This window comes from Oxyura jamaicensis, chromosome 1 (assembly GCF_011077185.1).
Source record: "Oxyura jamaicensis isolate SHBP4307 breed ruddy duck chromosome 1, BPBGC_Ojam_1.0, whole genome shotgun sequence".
NCBI classification, from domain to species: Eukaryota; Metazoa; Chordata; class Aves; order Anseriformes; family Anatidae; genus Oxyura; species Oxyura jamaicensis.
In genome coordinates, this window is record NC_048893.1 from 84,289,623 (window position 1) to 84,306,728 (window position 17,106).

Sequence of the window (17,106 nt, forward strand, 5' to 3'; positions counted from 1 at the left end):
CTTCCCAGTACCCATGGGACAAAGTCAACAGGAAGGGCTGCCACTCAGAGGCCACACCTATTCCTCAGTGAAAGAGAGCTGTGCAAAGAAGCACAAACGCTTTGCACTCTGCCAGGTTTTGGGCAATGTAGCACCTTTGTAGTCAGCCTCTTTTGGAGGCTCTGTCTGGCAGCAGGGTACGATGTTTGGTGTATATGTGGACTCATGTGGTCCCACATGGGGCGGGAAGTGTACTTCTGCTGTGCCTGAAGTTACGCTTGCAGCATGGAAGCTAGCATCAGGGCAGGCCTCCAAAGCATATGGTAGTTGAACCAGTGCAAGATAGTCAAGGCAGCTAACCTTCCCCACTGTCCAACAGTCACCCCAACTCACTTAAATCCATTGAGATTTACAGGAATTTATAAAATCAGAACAACTTGCTTGACCTGCTGACATCTTACAGAGACTCAGCACAACAAGGGAAAGGCCTACTTTCTCTCACTGAGTTTTACACACAGGTGTGACCACATACTACTCACAGACTCAAGTATCAAGACCCCAATTGGATCTGCATGGCTTATTTACCCTGACCAGCCTCACCTGGACCCTTGGCCAATGTACCCTCTGCCATTGGTCCAGGAGCTGCTTTTAGGTTCCAGTGTGGGCAGTTACTTCTGGTTTGAGTTATGTTGTAGGTAGCTTTATCTCTATCTCTCTCTGCCCCAAGTTGTTGGATGGCCTTCCTCTGTCTTAGGACCCGACTCATTTCATTGGACAGAACCTGCTCCTATCACCAACCTGGCGCTGTTTGGATATCATGGGACTGTGATCTGGCTAGAGATACTATGCTTTGGGTGCCCTCAGGTCCCAGATTGTCTTCCCCCATGGAGCAGCCATGCTTTTGCTTCCCTCTGGTATTGGTAAGTGACTTCATCCTGGAGGGAAAAGGGTTCAAAAGACCAAGAAGTGTTTGGTTGGTTTCTTCAGCAGCTGCTGACCCAAAAGTTTGTCTGTGAGTTTTTGCTTCAGTTATGGAAATCAAAGGATTCAGAGTAAGCAATCACTAACAGGAAATGATGGACAAATTCCTAGTTCTTTGCATGTGGGAAAGAAGTCTTCTTTTCTTTATTCACTTGTTTCTGCTTTCTCTGACACCAGTATCTTAAACAAGTCTGCCTTACAAATGAGCAGCTAGAATTTGGCCTCTTAAAGAAGCTACAATGAAGCATACATGTGAGCATTAAAGTGTGCAAAGAAAACTGCATTATAGATGAAAAATGGTGAAGTTGAAGGGATGCATATGGTTCCTGGGGGAAGGGAAAATGTATCATTTACAGTGTCCACTAACCTGTGGAGCTCATTGCCATCTGATAACTTGGAGGTCAAAAACTCAGCAGAATTCAGAAATGGAAGGGATATTGGAACAGCCAATTATATTAATTCACAAATGGAGGGGATATTGGAACAACCACAATTATATTAACCAAGTTAATGCATAAAGTCTACAAACCTTCATGCTTGAGGTTATCAGCTGACTGATGGCATTGAGGACAGAACTATTGGCAGGTTGTTAATTGCATAATTGTAAGCTTTTCTCTGCAGCATCTCATGTTGCTCACAGCTGGAGTCAGGATCATGTACTTCACGGCCTGTAGATGTGATCTGTTCTAGTAGTTGTACTGTTTCTTTCCTCATTTTGTGAGACACCCAGAAAGTAACAACAGGGGATGCATTCAGAACATGGAGAGTGAGGTGGCAGCAATTTAGTGGCAGATGAAAGTATTTGTATACTGATGCGTTGGCAGCTGCTTGAATTGTGCACAAACACAATATATGAAGCTGTGCACTGAAGAGGTGAGTGTCACACGTTTCTAAACAGGGCCTGTCTTGCTGTGGCATTCTCACTCCTGCTGCTTATTTTCCCACCTCCAGTCTTAACAATAAAATTCAGCAATCTGTGAAGTGCTGTAAAACCAGCTTCCAGGTTTGGCTGTAAGGCGCAGACTTGCTCTTTTGCTGGCTGTCCAAGGTTGCTGTAGGTACAGGGTGGTGCAGCAGGAGATGGAAGTGGGGCTGAGGCTGTGAAGCCAGGCCATGCTCAGGGCTGTGTGAGTAAGGTGCTGTATAAGACTAAAGATGATTAACAGAAGTGAGAACTCAAGGAACACGTATGTAGTTGGTGTCATACCCAGGACAAGAAACTGAGTGCTTGATCCCATTGCATATGCCCCAAACATTTACTAAGACTGCAAAAGACCAAGGGGAATATAAATGAAAATAGCAGGAGAAATTCCCTCTGTAGGGATAAAGGAACAAGTTTCCTTACAACTTACCTTTCCTTGGTTAGGAGGAATGCTATAAGAAGATGTTTAGGGGTTTTCTAGAATTTTCCTTGAGACAGTAGCAGCTCCTAAAAGGAATATTACTGTATTAGTTTCTACTGTCCTCTTCTGAGGCTCTAACAGGTTGTCTGCATAACACCCCAGCTTGCCTCTATTTGTATTGTACTCACATTTCCCAGCCATGTCTCAAATGGGATATGAAGAAGGAAAGTAGAACTTGCCCTGAAAGTGTCACCCCTAATTAATATCCTCCAAGGCAGCTCCCTAATTAGTATGCAGATCTAGTTTCAGTGCAGCTCGTTAATGGGCTCACTCCTCTGAGAATGGTAATTAGGTATGACACTGATGTACTACAGTGTTACAGGAACTTGCCACAAGGCTGGGTCCACCGGACAGGCTAGTGGCACAAGCAGCAGCCACCATGCCAGGACAACAGGCCGTGCTTGGGCAAATCCCTTTTGGGGAAGAGCAGAGAAACAAGAAGGGGCAATCTGACATGGTGGAATAAAGAAGCCCAAGATATGATCAGATATGTCTGGCAATTCAAGTAGGCAAAAAACATTGCTAGCTTATCCTAGATCCTCTACACCTGTATCTGCTCGTGCCCATCACTCGTGTGCTGCACCACCTTCCTTCTCACTGAAGTATTCTGATATTGTTCTGCCCAGCTCTCAAAAAGCACACCAGTTTTGTCTGTAGTACTCCTATGTTACTGTTCCTGGTCTTTTCATGACTGAAAAGGTGTTTGATAGTCTTACAACACTGGCAGTAAGGGAAAGAATCATTCTGCAGAAGCAGAATCTGCTTTCTGCAGAAGTGTTCCTTACAAAATATTTAATGTCTCTTGCTGTAATCTGCTTGAACATATCTAAAATGTTGGATATATGAGTGAAAATCCTCCAAGACCTTCCACAGTACTAGGCTCACAGAGCAAGAGGAGAAATTGGGGAAAAAATCTTTTTTCCCCAACAGGTCAGAATGAAAATGCTGGATCTCAATGTGCTAAGCTCTCAAGTGTGTGCAATTAAGAGGCTCTGAATCAGTGAATCAGCACCAATTTTGACAAATCTTAGTTTTTTGAGCACCTTTTTTCTACTTCCTGCAGTTGTTTGTATATGTAGCCTCTATCAGTGTCCCTAAGCAGGCTGCCAGACTCATCTCTTGCAGCAGTCTATCATGACCATGCTCTCAGATGTGCAATATTTCATCCTCGGAGTACTACAGTCTCCTGAGTGTATAGGCACCACTGCATTCTCCATATACTCTAACCCTCTTTTCTGTGCTGCACAGGGGAAGAAAGACTTCCACCAAGAAGAAGTCTTCCCTTCTGTCTTATAGCCAGGGCCCGAGACTACCAGCATGGTACAGAGGAATCCTTGGTGCAAGTTTGTTTGTTTGTTTTTAACCAGAACCTTTTTTCCATGTAGTCATGAATTGTCTGTGTTCCCCCAGTATTACTCAAACCTTACTAAGCAACAAGTAAGAAAGGAGCCTCTGGAAGTGGCATGTCTTCTAGGTAGAAATAATTCTGTACAAGCGTAATGTTTAGAGTTTGTTTAGCATGTTTTTAGAAAACATTCAATGAAAGGTCTGAGACCAAGAAAGTCAAAAGGTGAAAAGAAACCACGTAAAGGACTGAACTTAAAGCCTGTGTTCCCTTTAGAGCACTGGTAAGGTAAGGCTGAGAAAATTGAGCTGAGTAAGTGAACTTTCTGTATGCCTGGGGATATTCAGGATTTCTTAGCAATAGAAGTAACTTCAAGGGTGCCTGTGAAAGAGGTTTGGTTGCTTGTATACGAATCCCCTTTGTCTCCTGAACAACACACAGTGAAACTCAAATGTTTATCTGCTTTGTGCTTCAAGAATATGTATAAAAAATATCAGGACTATTGAGGCTGTGCTTTCCTAGGTTTGCTGAAGGATTCACTGTTGGACTAATTAATAGGTCCCTTTCCATGTTTAAGTATTAGCGAAGGTTTCCTACCCCTCTTGTTAAACAAGACGCTGGAGTAAGGTAAGCTGCTGAAATGCTAGGATTTTCAACTCTGAATGCTACAACAACCTAGATGAATTCATGTTCAGGTTGTAAACAACTGGCTTAATATTAACATCCCAAACTGATTTACCATCCTTTGTGCTTAGTGAATTGTCAAGCACAGCAAAAGCAGTAGCTCTATCATCTGAACGCTGTTCTTGTCAATATGCCTTGGAGCAAATGAGCGTAGAGTAGTTAGGGCTTCAGCCCCTCTCTGGCATCTCAGAAACAAATAATAGCATTAAGATAAATGCTTGGTCTAAATGCACAGCATTTGCTTTTCTCTGAGAAATGGATAGGTGCCACAGCATTTCTCAAGCTCACAGCTTTGTAGCCACGAGGACTTCTGATCTCACTTTGTCTGGACTGGATGGATCAGACATCTGTGCATGCCCTCATGTGCCCTGACTGTATCCTTGAACCTTGTACCAATCCTAAAACCCTTTCCCAAGTCTCTTGTACAGATCACTGGAGGAGTTTGAATTGCTAACCTGACCTTTTGTCCCCTTAACACATTGTCCCAAGACAATTTCATAGAAGAGACATTTCAGTTGCCCTCGGATATTTCATAACTTTAAATATTTTATAACAAATTAAATGTTAATTGTGTGCTGTCCAGGGGAGAAAATCATTGTAGTATTCAATTAACATTTAATATATTAGCCATCAAATATTTAAATTGTTCCTACCCAATGGATGTATTTCCTCTGCATTTTCTGTGTGGACCCCTGACTTCCCTCCGCAGAACTTTTCACCAAGATGCTATAACAGAATAACTTTGAAAGGGAGCTGGGGCTGTGTGGGGAGGGAAGATCATGTTTCTGCCCATGTTTTCTTTCTTTTGAACCTTTCCAGCACAATATAAAAGCTCTGGATACTAGCATGAGGGGAAAGCAACAAGCTGATGGCCCCTGCAGTATTGCTTTGCTGTTCTGTTATCTCACCCTGACTACCAGTTATGACATCTTTGAGAAAGGTGCCTAGAGATTCCTTAATTATACAGTTGCCTCCTTAAGTCACTTCAGTGCCTCTTCATTGTGCTGTGCATCAGATTTGGCCTCTGTTCTCAGGGCCCTACATCTCATGGCTCCTCCTTATGTTTCCAATTGAGTTTGCTTTTAAAGCTTCTCCCCTTGATCCATCCTTGGTGATCTCTTCTTTCAACCTCTCCCTTCACTGACAGGTCTGTTTTCTTTCCTGTCACCCTTACGTGCTTTTAATACCTTCCTGTAAGGTCTGTTCATCAAGCAGCTGTTTTATGCTAAAGCTAGCAGACCTTTTCCACATCCCCTGCAAAGAAATGGAAAAGTTCTTTGGTTACAACAACAAAACAGATGTGTCTGTGGGGAAGAGATGATAAAAGTCATTGCTTGTGAAGTTTATACGTAACACAGGTGGCATGTTAACTAACAGCAGGATTAGGTTAATTCCATGGAGCAATGTGTATGCATTAGTAAACAAGATATATTAACCCTGTGAAACCATCAACAAAAAAAAAAAAATGGGGGCATGCATTGACTGGGGGATGTGTCATGTGCTGGGCTGACTAGGTAAACAATTCTGGTGTCTTGGTTTTAATGGACTGAACAGAGCGTTGGGACACTATCGGGGACATCTTCTGGGGAGGCAAGTGGAAGATCTGCCCTGTCCTCTGTTTTGAGAGGTGTTTCATCTCAGTGGACATGGGAATTTTGACCTTGCTGGCAGGTGCCCATAGTGGTCCCCTTGTGAGGTGTTGAGTGGTGCTGGTGATTGCAGGGAGTTGAGTTACAGCAGGAGACTTGATGCAGAACCCTTCAAACAGCTGACCCTGTCTGGATCCTGATTACAAGCCAACTTTGTGTGGTCCACAACAATATATGGTATTTTCCACCTTCTTTGGAGAAATAAAATTATCAGTTTTTCAGTCTCTTGTTCTGTTCCAAAGTGTGATGCCAGCACATGTTTTCTAGCTGGCCTGATGGAGCTGAAACTGGTGTATTACTTCTTGCTGCACAGCCCTCCATAAAACAGAGCAAGTGCATTTTGGGGTGCTCGTTCCAGATCTTATTTCAGTTCTGGGGTCCTCCACACATCAAAAAATGAAAATGTCAAGGTCCACTACAAGATGCTTATCATACCTGCTTATCAGGTATGCTCTCTTGTGCAGAGAAGGCACTGAATGGATATTTAGCTTATCAAAGTGAAGGGTCTTGATTATGGAATAAAACTGACAAGGGAAGAACGTCTGATTAGACACCCCTTTTTGAATCTAGCAGTAAAAGGTGTGAAGAGAACTGTAAGTAGAAGTGGAAGGTGGAAACTAAGCAAACTTGGAGTAGAAATCGAGCACAGCTGAATAATTAGTTGCTGGAAGAGCTCAATTGCAATGTGAGGGAATTCACCAACACGAGTCTTCAGTCTGCCCTTGGCAGACTTCAGTGTGGGCTGCATGGCATGAGCCAGAATTTATGGGTGTGATGCAGGAACCGTTGGCTGAGGTTGTGCCCTGTGCTCTGTGGAAGGTCAAAATAGCTTTGGTTGCTCTTGTTTGTATCTGGGTAACAAAAGATGATAAAATTACAGTTCTGCAGCATGCCTCTTCTGCTAGCCATAGTATCCTATACTCAGGGCACTGAAGGATTTGAGGCCACAAATCTAGGCATTTTTTTGAGGTGCTCCACTATTCCACAGATTTGCCAGCCTTCTCATCTTGGTCAGGTGAGCCAGGTTGCTATATGCAAATGGTGCTTAATGGGTATGTGCTTAATGCAGATGGTGCTTAGGGTATAATCACATAGTCGTGGCTTTAGGCTGTTTCTCTTGAGCTCCGATATCCAGCACTAGAAGCCTGTGTTTAAGTGGTAGTTTCTCTGCTATGGGGTAGAGTATTCTCTGTGCCTATCTTAATCACACACCCCACCCCCCCAACTGTGAGGCTGGTTCTCCTGACTCTTACTACTATGCCTGCCTTTCCTTCCAGGGGAAAATGGGGTGCTGGGGAGGCAGGGGAGAAAAGCGTAGCCTCTGATCTCATTCCAAGAACTGGGACTGCAAATGCTGCAGTGTAAGCATGGGTGATCTGAGGTTAACTCCTATTGCCCCTCCTCCTCTTCTTCAATAAATTGCCCACATCTTCCTGATGGTCGTCTTAATGTAGAACAGATCAATTATATAGAAATAGATATGTAGTACTCTAAAATAACAAGCCCTTAGAAACAGCACATTGAGTCTGCAATGCTGTTTGTGGAGTAGGAGCTAATTGGTGTGAAACTGCTATTTACAAACAGTTTATCTCCTTGCCTGTAGGTTTCTGGGAGGGAAGAAATAGTTATGTTTGAAAGGAGGGGATGCTCTTTGCAAAGTGCTATTTCTGGGAGAAATAAAATCAGAAGTCCTTTTTTTCTGGCTTTGACAGTCAGAGATGCTTCTGCTATAGACTCCAGTCTCAACTCTTCTGTATCTGTGCAGTACGATATGTATTTGATATCCTTATGGGCCAATGCTTTTGTATGCAGTGTGTGAAAATGCTTTAAGGTAGCTTTTAGGAGCTCAAAAGCTTCCTAAAGACTTGCATACATATATCTAAGTGTTTCAAGTCTCCCTACCTATTCTGGTGGGACCTGCTCTGGGACTGTTTTCCCCATTTTAGGGTGAACTGGGAGCAGAGGAGAGAGGGGAGGACCAACTAGTGTGATGTTCAGTGCTCTCTTCTCTGCCACCAGGAACTAGGAGGAAGATTTGAGATTTACATGATAATCACAGAACTGAGGAGCCTGGAGCACTATTGCAAAGTTCGACTATCTGGAGAAGGTGCAAGTGTGGAGGGCATACAAGGAGCATTGTCAGCTATCCAGAACTCCTCACAAAAGATGGAGAAAGCATTGATGTTGTTTTGAGGTAGAGACTCAGGGAATAGGAACAGCTTGCCTATGAAGCACACACGAGAAGTACTGTGAGTAGTAAAGAGCACATACTACTTGCATGTGTATTTGTGTGTTGAAAGCAATGCACACCAGTTCCTAATAACAGAGCAGATCTCTGGTACTTCTAGGAGCCATTGCCAGAATTTGGCTTCATTTAGGGAAAATGCATTCCCCTAAATGCTCTTTCCTCTTCAGCCATTCGTTCAGACTGTGGAAGCAAGTTGGGACAGCATCTAGACTGTTCCCCATGGGGAAGCTTCCAGTTCCCTTCAGCATGCTTTCTTGTATCAAGAATAAAGAGCCAAGATACATCTTTTTTAATGTTAACAGCTTTGGTGGGAATCCTTCTGTGAAACCTTTTTTTTTTTTTTTTTTTTTTTTTATGAAATTGGAGGCATATGGGAAGGAGCAGTTCTTGGTCAGATGATTGATCTATGCAGTGGGGGGAAAAAGCTTTACTGCTCTAAAGGGGCCTGTCTATAGCTAAAAAGAGGACTAAACAGCACATCCATTTCTCATGCATTAATGCTAGCAAGAGAACTACAGCCGGGGTGCAAGGGAGGACTGTAAAGCTGCTATCCTCAGTTGGCAGCTCTGGACTGCATTTACTTCTCCAGTGTCCCCTGATCCTCTGAGGCAGATCACTTTTAGTTTGTCATTTCCTTCCCTGTATATTTTCAGGCTGGCTGTCCACTCAATTACCACTTCATTGTCTTTTTGCCTCTAGAGGTGGTGCCTTCACTTGCGCAGAGGGGGCCCTAGGGTACTTTCCTCATGCATGCTACCATGCACTTTGTTGGACCATCTTCATCTTCTAAGACAGGTGCTGTCTTGGTTCCTGCACTGCTTTTGGTTCTGTACCACATCTTGCCTTGCTCCCTGACTTCATCCTCTCTTCCTTGTGTCACCTCTTTTCCCTGAAAAACACAAAAGTAACACTACCCTTCCTTCTGATGCTGACAGGAAACCCACTTTTCCTACCAGGACTGTAGAAGGGATCTACCTATTTTCATCCCTCAACCTAGTTTCACAACTGCACCCATATTTTAAACGTAGCCATATGCTCTGAGCTGCAAGGACACTTCGTCCCATCTTTGCTTTGTATTTTAGACTGTTTGCTCCACAGGAGAAGAACTGTGCCTCTCCATTCTCTGCAGCATCTGGCAAACCGAAGGCACCTGGCATACTGTCAGTACTTAACAGAAATTAAATAGTAATAATACAAAGATACCTAGAGAGATTAGAGACTTGGTACAAAAACAAATGAAGATTCAACTTGGCAAAAATGAAAGTTAATGTGTCTGGCAGTGATGGGAGTGTGGAGAAATGTAGCCCTCTATGAATATTTGAAGTGTGTAAACACCAAGTGAAGAAGGAATTAGTTATGTGTGTTGGGCAGAGCTAGCAGTGATGGAAAGAAATCAGAATGAGAAAACCCTTATAGTGAAGTTCATTGAGCTATTAAATAGTTTCCAAAGGAAAGACTAGAAATTACTTTGCCTGAGATGCAATAAAAATACTATAACACAGACTGAAATTCTGGGACCATTCAAGTCAGTGAGGAAATTCACTCTGACACCACTGAAGCCAAGATTCCCTCCCCAGATAAACATAAAAGTGAATTGGCAGAAAAATTGACCTGTGATTGAGTGTTTGCTGTTTTCAAAGCTGTTTTGATAGTTTCCCACCAATGCAATATATAAAGGTGGCTTAGGAGAAAATATCAACATAAAATACCAAGTGTGGCATTGTATATAAATAAGACCAGTGTTTTACAGATTCAGGGCACTGTTATTCTACATAATCACAGCATGCAAACATCTGCAGAGTATGCAAATAATATATGAAGGCATTTAGAATCAGCACTGTATAGATTCTTGGGGAATTGATAGAGAACAGTGGTTTTCAATCTTTTTTTTTTTTTTTTAGTTTGCAAATCCCTACAAAATTTCCTGAGACTGAGGACCCCTGTATGGTAAATTAACATATGAGTTTTACTCTTAGTTAATCTTTAAGGGAATTGTAAATGTATTTCATGGGTCTCCAGGGGAGCAGAATTAGTGTGAAAGCCCTCTCTCTGGGTTATATTCAGACATGATGTATGTTTGTAAGATGATCATACTTAGCTGTGTTTTGATGTAATTCTTTGTGGGTTTTGAAATGCAACTTTTTTGGTTGTCAGGAAGCCTTGGCTTATGTAAGGAGCTTAATATATAGTGCAAAATGCATGTACTTGGTGAGGCAATCAGCTCCGGGGCAGATGTGCTCTTCAGCAGAGCAGGGGATTGCAGTGTGCAGGGGTTTCCCTACTTCAAGGACCCAGGGAGTCAGTCCTGAAGGGCATAGGGGTCTAGGAAGGCTGGGTGCTCCTCAGGAAGGAAGTCTGAAAGGTGCAGGACCAGGCTTTACCCATGTGCTGTGAAATGAGCTGCAGGGGAAGATCATTGGTGTGGTTGAACAGGGAACTGTTGCTGAGACTCTGGGAGAAGAGTTCATGTCTGGTGGAAGAAGGACGGGCAACTTGGGAGGAGTACAAGGAAGTTGCCAGCATATGCAGAGAGAAAATCAGGTCAAAGTCCAGCATGAGCTCAACATGGCCACTATGGTTAAAGGAAAAAAAAAGTTACAAATCTATTAATGATAAGAGGAGGGACAAGGAGAATCTTCATCCTTTAAAGGACATGGGGGAACATGACAACTTAGGATAAGGAAACGATGTCTTTACATCTGCCTTTATGAGTCACCCCACTTATCCTCAGGGTACTCAGCCTCCTGAATCTGGGATGGGGAGCAGAAGAACCCCACCCAGTTCAGGTGGAAACAGACCTGCTCCTCCACCTGGATTGTCACAAGTCCATGGGGCCAGATGGGATCCACCAGAGGGAGCTGGCAGATCTGATTGCCAAGCTGCTTTTCTTCATCAATTGGTGGTCATGGTCATCTGGAGAGGTCTCAGATGACTGGAGACCTGCTAATGTGATGCCCATCTAAAAGAAAGGTTGTAAGGAGGACTTGGGGAACTACAGGCCTATTGGCCTGGCTTAGTGGGTGATGGTGGTAGGGGAATGGTTGGACCAGATGATCTTGGAGGTCTTTTCCAACCTTAGTGATTCTGCATTTCTCTACTCATTGCAGCTCCAAGCCTTGATATGGAGTTTACCTGCAGCTGAAGATTTCAATCAAAGCAGTGGTTAACCTTGGTTGAAGGTTAGTGATCTCAGCTGCTCATCACTAGAAGTTACCAACTTCTGTTGGCATAGGTACATGTGTAATTATTTCTTGACAAAACTGGTATGTGGACTAAATAGTTAGGGAACTCATGTGTTTGTCAGGAGATCAGATTACAAATTCCAGCAGTGGATAAGTGGCTGTGTTTGGTTACTTGTTACTCCCCAGATGAAGCCCCCATAGGATGTGTGAGTACTATCCAAGCTGGAGAATATTTGTTTCTCTGCCTGCTGAATAACAGACCTTTTTTGACACGTTTGTTGTCTTGAGTTCTTTCCCACATGAAAGTGGGAGCAATAAGCAACAGGTAGGAAGCTGTAAGCAAAAGCTCCTGACCTGGAGAGATGAGAGCAGTATGGTCTGCAGCTACTGAGGGCCATCATGACAGCTGGCAACAGAGATAGAAATTCTGTCCTGGAGGCACTTTTGACATTTCAAAATTTCATTTTGTCACAACCTGGGATGAAAAGCCCTGGTTGGTGTACTGGCTTGATTTATGAAATAGGCATTAGAAGTTTTTAGTTTAATCGCAACATCAATATTTTAAAGGTATCTGAAATATTTTGTGAAATGTATCTACACTCAGAGGTGCTTTGATAATATTGAGCGAGTCTTTCTGCAGTTAATGTATTCATGCAGACACAATGAAGTTCAGTTCTGTCAGAAAATGGTGATCTGACAAGACTGTTTTGAAGATTTCAGCTCTGCAATATAAAGTTCCTCCTCCCCCTGAGACAAAGAACACCAAGCATGGTTACAGAAGCAGAGGATTTGCTATGCTGCCACCACGCTTAGCAGCTCAAAATGAGCATATTTTGATTTCTTTTTATGCTACACCTATTCTTTTTCATATCATTCCACTGTCTTGGGAATGGTGTGAGCCCCTCCAAAGGGACCAAGTCATAAGAAAACAAAAGCTAAGTATTGAATTAAAAAATATGTAGAAAATAAGAGGCAACTTTTTATAATGGGAACACATCTGCTGTGGGATCTTACTGAAGAGAGTGGTTAGTTCACTGGAGTCTTTGAGCTAGAGTATGCATCCAAGAAGTCATCTAAGATGTACTGATGTTATTGAACTTCATGGTATTTGCTTGCACTTGGGGCGGGGGGCAGGGGAGGAGTAAAGTTACTTCATTACAAATATTACTGTCTAAAAATATTACTGTCTAAAATACAGATATCTAATGTAGGAAGCCTATGCTAACATGTAGTGAACTAATCTGATTCTGAGAGCACAGGGCTGACAAGGGATGTACATGACAAACTGCTTTAATGCATTGTCACGGAGGCATAGGGAAGAGAGTTACCAGGAGAGCCTTTATGGTCTAAATTTCTGTTGTGGAACTTAAATTTTAAGTTTGAAATTCTCTGGAAAGCATAGAAAAAGTGAAGGGTGTGGGGGGAAGAAAGGCAGTTTCTGAGCTGCTTGCCTAGGGTTTTGTGTTTTTTTTTTTTTTTTTTTTTTTTGTGTTTTGTTGGTGGTGGTGGTTTTTGTTTTTTGCAGCTGGGAGATCTGTATGGAGGACTTTGTTGAAGTGGGAATGGTGGCAGCTCAGCTATTAGAACTGTTTGATTTCTTAATCTTTACAGCTCAAGATCATAGTCTTTGAATTTTGTGGTCCTGACAAAATATTCTCTCTTTCTTGAAGAAGGTTGGATAGCTACTTGGCCTTCTCTCCTTGAGATGACCTCCAAACTAAAGCTGCTACAAGTTTCCACTGTTATCTTTCCAATAATTCAAAATTATGTTACTCTCACAAATTAACTGAGTCCCTGCCCCTGTCCTTGCCCTCGGCTCCTGATGGATTTTATCATTTAATGAAGCCTGATTCATTTTTTCCCCCAAGTTTTATCATTTATTATTAATTTTAAACTTTTCTGGGTTCAGAGAGATCGTGAGGTTGCACAGTAAGGCCATGCTGTATTTATAAACCCGCTAAAAATTTACAAACAAGAGATAATGTGCTCATCCCTGTGGCACTAAGTCATTGCATGTGGGGAATCAGTAGACACAAATGGCACCACTAAATCATAGTATAGCGCATTACGAAGACACGATATTAACTCTTTAGTTGGCAACAGAAAGACTTTCCTTTGTACTTATGGTAACTGTTATTTGTATTGTAGTTGATCCCAAAACATGAGTTGGGAGCCCTATTAGGTGAGGTATTGTGCAGATTGCACAAAGGGAGAGGGAGAATACAGCTGATGTGTTTTACTCCTAGGAAGTGCAGATGAATTGCAATCATGGAGACTAATTAGAGCATCTGGATAGATAGAATGGACATAAAAAAGAATCACAGAATCACAGACTCATCTAGGTTGGAAGAGACCTCCAAGATCACCGAGTCCAACCTCTGACCTAACACTAACAAGTCCTCCACTAAACCATATCACTAAACTCTACATCTAAACATCTTTTAAAGACCTCCAGGGATGGTGACTCAACCACTTCACTGGACAGCCTATTTCAGTGCCTAACAATCTGTTCAGTAAAGAAGTTCTTCCTAATACCCAACCTAAAGCTCCCCTGGCACAACTTAAGCCCATTCCCTCTCGTCCTGTCACTAGGCACATGGAAGAATAGGCCAACACCCACCTCACTGCAGCCTCCTTTAAGGTACCTGTAGAGTGAGATAAGGTCACCCCTGAGCCTCCTCTTCTCCAGGCTGAACAGTCCCAGCTCCCTCAGCAGCTCCTCGTAAGATATGTTCTCCAGACCCTTCACCAGCTTCTTTGCCCTTCTCTGAACTCACTCGAGCACCTCCATGTCCTTGTAGTGAGGGGCCCAAAACTGAACACAGTACTTGAGGTGCGGCCTCACCAAAACTCCCAGGTCCTTCTCTGACAGGCAGCTTTCCACCCACTCATCTCCCAGTCTGTAGCTCTGCTTGGGGTTGTTGTGCCCCAGGTGCAGGACCCAGCACTTGGCCTTGTTGAACTTCATACTGTTGGCCTCGGCCCATCAGTCCAGCCTATCCAGATCCTCCTTCAGAGCCTTCACCATCCCTGGAGGTCTTTAAAAAGACGTTTAGATGTAGAGCTTAGGGATATGGTTTAGTGGGGACTGTTAGTGTTAGGTCAGAGGTTGGACTTGATGATCTTGAGGTCTCTTCCAACCTAGAAAATTCTGTGATTACCCTCGAGCAGATTGACACACGCACCTAACCTGGTGTTGTCTGCAAACTTACTCAGGGTGCACTCCATCCCCTCATCCAGATCATCGATGAAGATGTTAAAGATAACTGGCCCCAGTACTGAGCCCTGGGGGATGCCACTAGTGACCGGCCTCCAACTGGATTTGACTCCATTCACCACAACTCTTTGGGCCTGGCTGTCCAGCCAATTTTTAACCCAACAAAGAGTACGCCAGTCCAAGCTATGAGCAGCCAGTTTCCTGAGGAGAATGCTGTGGGGAACGGTGTCAAAAGCCTTACTGAAATCAAGGTAGACCACGTCCACAGCCTTTCCCTCATCCACTAAGCTCGTCACTTTGTCATAGAAGGAGATCAGGTTTGTCAAGCAGGACCTGCCTTTCATAAACCCATGCTGTCTGGGCCTGATCGCCTGGTTGCCCTGTAAGTACCACATTATGATGCTCAAGATAATCTGCACCAAGAGCTTCCCTGGCACTGAGGTCAAACTAACAGGCCTATAGTTCCCCGGGTCTACCCTCCCACCCTTCTTGTAGATGGGTGTCACGTTTGCTAGCCGCCAGTCAAGTGGGACCTCTCCCGATAGCCAGGACTGACGATAAATGATGGAAAGCGGCTTGGCCAGCTCTTCCGCCAATTCTCTCAGTACCCTCAGGTGGATCCCATCCGGCCCCATCGACTTGCGTACATCCAAATGCTGTAGCAGGTCACCAACCATTTCCTCATGGATTGTGAGGGCGACATTCTGCTCCTCATCCCCTTCCACCAGCTCAGGGTACTGGGCGTCCAGAGAAAAACTGGTCTTGCCGCTAAACACTGAGGCAAGAAGGCATTAAGCACCTCAGCCTTTTCCTCATCTCTTGTAACTAAGTTTCCTCCCGCATCCAGTAAAGGATGGAGATTCTCCTTAGTCCTCTTTTTTGTGTTGATATATTTATAAAAACATTTTTAATTATCTTTAAGAGCAGTAGCCAGATTGAGCTCCAGATGAGATTTGGTCTTTCTAATTTTGTCCCTGCACCACCTCACAACATCCTCACAGTCCTCCTGAGTGGCCTGCCCTCTTTTCCAAAGATTATAAACCCTCTTTTTTCTCCTAAGCTCATGCCACAACTCTCTGTTCAGCCAGGCCGATTTTCTTCCGTGCTGGCTCGTCTTTGGGCACATGGGGACAGACCACTTCTGTGCCATTAAGATTTTTTTCTTGAAGAGTGCCCAGCCATCCTGGGCTCCTGTGCCCTTCAGAACAACCTTCCAAGGGACTCTGCCAACCAGTGTCCTGAACAGCCCAAAGTCAGCCCTCTGGAAGTCCAAGACAGCAGTCTTACTGGTCCCCTTCCTGACTTCACCAAGTATCGAGAACTCCACCATTTCATGGTCACTCTGCCCAAGACAGCCCCCAACCACCACGTCTCCCACCAGTCCTTCTCTGTTAGTGAACAGAAGGTCTAGCGGGGCACCTCCCCTGGTAGGCTTGCCAACCAGCTGCATCAGGAGGTTATCTTCCACGCTCTCCAGAAACCTCCTAGACTGCTTTCTCTGGGCTGCGTTGTGCTCCCAGGATATGTCTGGGAAGTTAAAGTCCCCCATAAGAACAAGGGCTGACTATTTTGCAACTTCTGCCAGCTGCCTGTAGAACTCCTCATCCGTCCCCTCATCCTGGTTTGGCAGTCTATAACAGACCCCCATTAGGATGCCTGCTTTGTTGGCCTTCCAGCTGATCCTAACCTATAGGGGACTCAACCTTATAGGGGACTCAACCAGCCTCAAGTTCTACAACATCAAAACACTCTAATATAGAGAGCCACTCCACCACCCCTTCCGTGCTGCCTGTCCCTTCTGAGGAGCCTATAGCCAGACATTGCAGCACTCCAGTCATGAGAGTGGTCCCACCACTTTTCTGTGATGGCAACCAAGTCATAGCCTGCGTGCTGCGCAATGGCTTCCAGCTCCTCTTGTTTGTTACCCATTCTGCGTGCATTAGTGTAGATGCACTTCAGTTGGGCCATTGCCTTCTCCCCCAGCCTTACTGTTGCTCCCCCGGTACACCTCCAACTAGCTTTATTTCAGCACCGTCCCCCTTCTCACCTAGTTTAAAGCCCTCTCAATGAGCCCTGCCAGCTCCTGGGCTAGGATCCATTTTCCCCTTGGAGACAGTTGGGACCTGTCTGTGGCCATCAGGCCAGGTGCCGAGTAGAGCACCCCATGGTCAAAAAAAAACAAATTTCTGTGTTGGCACCAGCCTCTGACCACGTGTTTATCAGGTGGGCTTTCCGTGTCCTCTCTGTACCCCTCCCTGCCACCGTAGGGATGGACGAAAACACCACCTGTACTCCCGCTCCATCCACTAACTGTCCCAGTTCCCTAAAGTCCCGTTTGATAGCCTTCAGGCTTCTCTCATCAATATTATCACTGCCAGCCTGGACTATGAATAGTGGATAGTAATCAGAGGGGCAAAC

General features: G+C 44.2%; 1 long non-coding RNA gene across 1 annotated transcript in view; it reads left to right on the forward strand.

Annotated features, from left to right (window-relative positions):
- Positions 1-648: 648 nt before the first annotated feature.
- The window catches only part of LOC118160265, a 234,671-nt gene continuing 218,213 nt past the window's right edge, over positions 649-17,106 (forward strand). Inside the window, exon 1 of the long non-coding RNA XR_004747383.1 lies at positions 649-899. This is a non-coding gene — a long non-coding RNA (uncharacterized LOC118160265). The remainder of the gene's footprint in view (positions 900-17,106) is intronic.